The sequence below is a fragment of the Sinocyclocheilus anshuiensis genome, unplaced genomic scaffold (assembly GCF_001515605.1).
Source record: "Sinocyclocheilus anshuiensis isolate Anshui unplaced genomic scaffold, SAMN03320099.WGS_v1.1 scaffold1774, whole genome shotgun sequence".
Classification (NCBI taxonomy): Eukaryota; Metazoa; Chordata; class Actinopteri; order Cypriniformes; family Cyprinidae; genus Sinocyclocheilus; species Sinocyclocheilus anshuiensis.
In genome coordinates this window covers 204,842-212,245 of record NW_015546120.1, presented here as the reverse complement: position 1 = coordinate 212,245, position 7,404 = coordinate 204,842, and the positions used below count along the sequence as shown (strand labels likewise).

The window sequence follows — 7,404 nt, the reverse complement described above, 5'->3', positions numbered from 1 at the left end:
TTAAGCCCATCAAAGGTGCAGCTAGCTGGCTGAAACTGCGAATAAAACGCCGGTAGAAATTGGCAAAGCCCAGAAACCTCTGCAGGGCCGTGCGGGAATCTGGGGTTGGCCAATTCACCACAGCCTGAACTTTCTCGGAATCCATGCGCACCCTCTCGGCCGAGATAATGTATCCCAAAAAAGGAACAGACTGTGCATGGAAAACGCATTTCTCCGCCTTGACGAAAAGCCCATTCTCTAACAGCCTCTGAAGCACTCGTCTGACGTGCTGAATATGTTCCTGGAGAGAACGAGAAAAAATCAATATGTCATCCAGGTAAACATAAATGAACTGATCCCGGCCGGAGAGGAAGAGGGGCGGATGATCTTGGCTGCTAGAGAATCAGAAATATATTTCTCCATGGCCTCCCTCTCCGGAGTGGAAAGTGAATATAATTTGCCCTTAGGCGGAGACGTACCTGGTAATAAGTCTATTGCACAGTCATAGGGACGATGAGGAGGTAGAGAAGCAGCCCGAGACTTACTGAACACTCCCCTCAGATCAAGGTACTCACGTGGCACGTTAGACAGGTCCGAGTGATCGTCCTGAAACACAGAACAGAAAACAGGAGAACACGCAGACAACAAACAGGTGGCATGACAATACTCGCTCTCTTACGTCTCTGCTTCTCCTGTTGTGAGAGTCGGGACCTTCCCACCTGCATGGGCTCGGGCTCTGGAAGAGAGAAAACAGTCTTACTGTTGAGTGAAGGCAATTGAGTCTGTGAAGAGAACGGCGGTTCTCGGCGTTGTCGTTGATCCGCAACAAGGCAGTCTCCGTTCCCACACGGTGGTTCCTCAGTTAGCCGCTCGTCCCGAGAGCAACGTTATGACAAACGCCACTTTAGCCTCTTCAGTGGGAAACGAAGATGGTTGGAGGGAAATGTAGAGTGAACATTTGGCCAGAAAAGAACGACATAACTGGGGTTCCCCGGAATAAAAGGCTGGAGGTGGTAGCCGAGGTTCATGGGTGCGGACAATCGGACCCACCGAAACCGGTGGTTGAAGCATGGCTGGTTGCTGACCTGAAGCCGTCTCTGCCTTCAGATGCTGGATCTGGGTGGTAAGCTCAGACAGCTGACCCACCAGGGCCTGGACGGCCCGCCCTGTGGCCATCATCTGATCCTCCTGATGCTCCATGCGAATGTTCGTCTTGGCCAAAAAGTCCCTGAGTTCTGCCGCACTCGCTGGATCCATAAGTATGGTCGGTTCGTTCTGTTACGGCAGAGAAGAGTCAGGATCCAAGTGCAAGTGCAAATATAAAGGTTTATTAGTAACCACAATAACGGAGACACAAGGTGATCAATCCTCGGGGTCTCGGTCAAGATCAGAGCTCCTCTCGAGAAGCGTTCCTCCCAAAGCGCTGGCCAAACCAAGGCGAGGGCTGAAGATCCGTACCCTGACTGTGCGTGAGCTGAAAACAGAGAACTGACAGGGAGACAGGACATGAGAATAACGAACCGACAAACACACATTGAACAAGGCGTCTTATAAAGGAATCGCTAATGAGTTGCAGCTGGCGTGCTCTGATAGAGTGCCAGCTGCAACCACTAACGAATTACGTAACCCACATACACTCACGGTTTTATAGGTTTGACTGAAATAATAATGCAATAACTGACATTTTAAATCAATGTTTCAAGAAACAACAGCAAAAAAATTGAACAAAAAACAGATAAAGTAGCCATTAATAATATCTAAACCATATGTAGTAGTATAGTATATAATATCCAAATCAAAATTTTACAAAGAGTGAAAAATTTAAAGGGGTCTGAATACTTTCCGTACCCACTGTATATATAGCATTTAAACCAGCATTTATGTCAAAGCTTTCAGTAACTCTAGACACAGGCTGGCCATTAAAACATCCTGGTCTTAAATGTCTTTCAGAATGTTATATGTATAAACATAGTAAAAGTTTTGGTTACACTTTATTTCGATAGTCCACTTTAGACATTCTATTAACCATAAGTAACTTTGTAACTACATGTCAACTAATTCTCATTCATTTGCAGCTACATGTCTACTAACTCTCAGAGTGGACTGTTAGGTTAGGTTAAGGGTTAGTAAAATACGTTGACATATACTTTCAAAGTTTCTCATAGTCAGTATGTCGTCTACTAACTCTCAGAGTAGACTGTTAGGGTAGGTTTAGGGTTAGTAGAATAAATTGACAAAGAAAGTGTTAGAAGATATTAAGCAGACAGTCTACTAATACTCTACTAACTGCTAGTTGACATGTAGTTGCAAAGTTACTTACTGTTAATAGAATGTCTAAAGTGGACTATCGAAATAAAGTATTACCAAATTTTATTTAAAAATATATCAAATGTAGTGTTTTACAGATAAAGTAGACTAATGAATTGTTGTTCTGTAAGCACACTGAGTGAAGGTGAAGTTCTTCTGTGACGTGGACACATTCAGTCCAGATCACACTATGAGTTTTGGGTGAGTTAAAATTCATGTGCTTTCTACAGGAAGGTAAATTATTACTTTTTTATAAGTGAAGGTAATTAACTCTAGGCTTTTTGTAGATTCATGCGTTTTTTTACTTCATATGTTTTATCATTTTTACTTTGTCCACTCAGTAGGCTGCTAGTAGTCCATCTTTCTGAGGAAAAGCAGTGGTAGTTGATAACCAGGTAGGTTACACAGAACATATTTTGCATTCCACTACGTTGCTTTTAAATTGTTTTTCTATGCAAACATGCACTAAAAGGGCATCTTTGACTGTCGCATATGAAGCATTTTTAAAATGGTTTGTCAAAATGGTTTCCGAGTTCATGATAAAAGTTCAAGTACAGCAGTGATGCTCAACACTGGCCCTTGAGGTCCACTTTAGAGTTTAGTTAGAGATTAAATTAATGATGAAAAGGGATGGAAAACTAAACTCTAAATTCTAAAGTGGATATGAAGGACCATGGTTGAGAATCTCTGCTGTACTTTAACTTTTAGCCTGAACTTGAAACTTGACAAATGCGTACAAATTATGCATGATTAAAAAAAAAACAAAAAAAACAGCGCTACACACTGTGACGAGCGTCCCGGAGCTTCATCAGCGTCGCCCTGGAAACAAGCGAGGAGCACCTGGCCATCATCATCACAGGCTGATCGGTCACAGCTGCACCTCGTCAGGCGGCGGCTACATAAGCCACAGAAGCCCTGCCATCTAGGAGAAGCCTCGATGAGTGAGAGTACTAACTCGCCCTCTCCTTTTGCCCACAGAGAGCAGCACGTGACCGACCAGCCCCACTGGAGCACTGCACGGACCCGCTGCACTGGGAAGACGGAAGGGAGCACTCACGGCACCGGAGCACCTACCTGGACTTTCCCCACGAGCACAGAGCACCTCAATAAATCCACCCTCCGGGGTATTAATTGAGATTACTTGTCGTGTGATTCTTCACCCCGTTACAACACCTAAAGCGTATACTGTATCAGTTGATAGTTTTCAGTCACGTGAGGCACGGTGACCTGGAGAGCTAAACATCCAGAGAACTACGACACAGGCCTGTCGCTTTTTCATCTGTTTCAAGCCACGAACAAACGTGTGAACAAAATGCAAGTTTTGGGCACTTGCGATTCATATAAAGCAGTGTAGTATTATAATCACCAAAAACAACTGGACATTCCAAAATGCTTGACGTGGAAAACCTTAATGTACCAAAATGGTGATATTAATGGTGATATTAATGGTGATATTAAATGATCAAATTCAGTATACACCTTATTTTTTGTGAACCGTAATTTTCATCAAGTAGTTCAAAACAGAGAAGATATACACATTAGATTGATACAACCACACAACTCACCCACCAGGTAGACATACACTGTGCTGAGGAATTACAAGACATTGCAGTGGAGAAAAGTTCAAACTAAAATACCTAATCATAAGATAAATAGAAAATATTCTGGATTCATCTGTTTGGGCTTTTAAGCCTCTGATCTGTTTGAATATGTAGTATTAATCTTATTTTTTTACACACATAAAATGGGTTTTATAACTTTTAATTTGTTCATCAAGTACTTGAATTACATTACATTAATTTCACCAAACACAACATTGTTGCCCTCATTTTATGTGTCAGGTATTTAAATAACCAGCTGTAGCCTACCAGTGTCGGTCGGCAGGTGGGACTGTTGTCAGAAGGCAAGTTTCTTGCTCTCAGCGCTAAGCCCCTTGTCTTTTCCAACCTTAGCAACTCCCCTGGTAAAAAAAACTTTTTACCAGCCTTGTTTTGCCCTCTGGATGGTGAGGTGTGACGTCATGTAAAAACTATGAATTGTTCACATCTAAACCAAAGTACACGGTGGACTAAATGAAATAAAACCTCTGGCATCCAACCATTTCAAAAAGAGTAACATGAGAAGACATATTTTAAATGTCAATTGTATTTAGATGGCACTTCTTGTTTCTTTACATTTATTAAGTTCATGTTAAATGTATGTAACACAAAATATCTTAAATTCTTGCTACACATTTATTTGTCTCCATATTTTACAGACAGCCAAGTCTTTCACCATGCAGATCAACTCTGATTGATCGAGGTCCTCCAAAACGATTCTTGATGAAAATGGGAAAGTCCGAAAATGGACTTGTAGGTTAAAAGATGCTAGTAAAGAAAATAATATTATTCTTCTGGTTGGAGAAAATGGCGCTGGTAAGACGACTCTCCTCAACAGCATGGTCAACTGCTTACTGGGAGTGAATTTTAAGTATGAAATGTGGTATGAAATTACAGAAGAAGAAGAAGCAAGTGACCAATCAGAATCACAAACCTCTGAAATCGCCATGTATCAGGTATTTTCGGTAAAGAATCCCGTATCGCTCACCATCATTGATACTCCAGGCTACAGAGACACTAGAGGACTCGATAAAGATCTGGAAGTTGCTGAGAATTTAGCCACTCTGTTTCAGAGCAATGATGGAGTGTGTTTTGTGACTCAAGCGTCTAAGAATCGTCTCTCAGACAGACATCATTACATTATCAGTTCAATTCTGTCTTTGTTTGGAAGAGACATTGTGGACAACATTGTATTCTTAATCACACACTCTGATAGTCTGCCACCCAAAAACGTCATCGGTGCCATAAATAAAGCTAGAATCCCCTGCAGACGAGACAAACACGGGCAACCTGTTCATTTCTTATTCAACAACTGGCAGGCTGAAGCTCGTCACACTAGAGAACGTCACATTCGTGCTCAAAGAGACGCCTGGGAAGACAGCGTGGAAGAGATGAAGCAACTCCTTTTGTCTCTGGACCAAAAAAAAACAGGAGTTTAGAGTTGACTTCAGATGTCCTGATGAAGTGCATTTGATTTGAAGCATACATCCGCAGCTTACAGCTGCAAATTCAAGAGAAGGAGTCAAAGAAGTTTAAAAAACTCAGATCCAGGAGGCAATGAGACAAAACAAGGAAAACAAACTTTACCATTAAATTCAAAGAGACAGTTAAAATGAAGGTTCCCATCGAAAGCAAGTCATGGAAGCACAGGAAGGTGATGACCTGCACCGTCTGTGAGGAAAACTGCCATGAGTTTGACTGCTGGTGGGTTTCTAATCCCAGCAAATGTGAAGTCATGAAGAAAAGCTACTGCACCGTGTGCACAGGAAAGTGTCATCACAGCACACATGTCAAAGAAGACAAGAAATACGTCATCAGCACCTCAAGCATGAAAATTCAATTTGAGGAATTTAGAAAAGAAGCATGATAAAGCTCAAGAAGAGTCCAAGAGGTTTTCGGTTATAATGGATGACCTTGATAATGATCTGATGGAGATGAAGGAAGGCGACGACCTGCACCGTCTGTGAGGAAAACTGCCATGAGTTTGACTGCTGGTGGGGTTCAAATCCTAGCAAATGTGAAGTCATGAAAAAAGGCTTCTGCACTGTGTGCACAGGGAAGTGTCATCACAGCAAACACGTCAAAGAAAACAAGAAATACGCCATCAGAAACTCCAGCATGCAGTTGGAATTTGATTCCATAAAAAAGGAATATGAAAAAGCCCAAGAACAAACCAAAACATTTTTAATTTTAATGCAACATCTTGAGAAAGATCTCAAAGAGATTGAGGACCATAAGTCAAATCTTCTGTCTGAAGCTTACCAGACCATCAAGCATCTGTCTCAGATCGCATTAAAACCAGACTCTGCCTTCACTCTTCACCATCTCGTCTTCTTCATCCCCAGAGTGAGGGAAGCTGGGAAAGAAGACTGGGTCCAAGAGCTTGAAGAAAGCTGAAGAAGCAAATAAATATGCTTTGAGTTATCTGAAAGCTGGTCTGGCAAACTGGAACCTTTCTTTGGTGGACACAGAATAAATGCAGTTAAATGAATAAATGCAAATGAAGACGCCTGCTTAGAAAGAGAAATCATTGCAAGTGACTTTCTGTAGATCTGAAAATAAGTTAATCTCAAGTTAATTTTCATGTCTGTTTTTAGTGTTTATTTAAAACAAAGCAAGCTTGGTTACATCTCCAATCTTTTAGTTCCTGTACTCTAATCATAAATGCGTATCATTCATTTTTGGGTACTAGACACAATTGAATTTGCAACCACAAACAATGATTTATTCACTACTGTGTTAATTCTGGTTGAACCATTTCATATTTTATGTCCATCAATTTTCTGTTATCTCTTTTGCTTTTAATTTGTTATTTCACACAGATTGGCTGTCTCTAAGAACATGTCGTAAGTGAAATCTCTATGACCAAACCAGTCAAACCTCCTTTAGCTTATGGTGACAAATAATTAGTGAAAGTAATTAAAAAAGAAAGAAACATTTAACACATTTAAAGCACAGACCTGCTAATATCTGAACATTACACATGTATAAATCTCTTCACTGAAGTGCTTTATAGGGCACTCATGAAAGTGGCGCACAAACTCTTATCAAAGACGTTCTGCACTGTTTATGACTGGCATCTTTTGGTCAATGGGTTAAGTGCACATCACGTTGTTTTTTTCAATGTATTTATTTTTAATTTATTATTATTTCAACAGGTCCAGTAGTGGTTTCTGGGCGATATGGTCTGCATGGATGCTCCGGTTACCCATTTATTCCTTTAGGAAAAAGGGAGAGAATCCTGTAAATATGGTAATTTTACGAAGAATAGTGCCAAAACACTGATGTGTATGTTTGCACTTTTTTTTTTTTTACATGCCAACTGGTAATGTTCAGGTGGCAGGACAAGCTCAAGCAGAGAGACAGTATTGAGCACTGGACACATGTTGTAACGGATTAAGGCCACTGAAGGCGAGAGTAGTGAGAACCCAAGTGCAGTTTATTTACAAGGTGCAGATCCAAACAATATTCCAAACTTGACGAGGCATGAACAGACTTGACGAGGCACAAACAGACTAGA

General features: G+C 41.0%; 1 pseudogene; it reads left to right on the top strand.

The window, feature by feature from the left end:
* The first annotated feature begins 2,476 nt into the window (after positions 1–2,476).
* On the top strand, positions 2,477–6,360 carry LOC107700952 (uncharacterized; annotated as a pseudogene).
* The last annotated feature ends 1,044 nt before the right edge of the window (positions 6,361–7,404 follow it).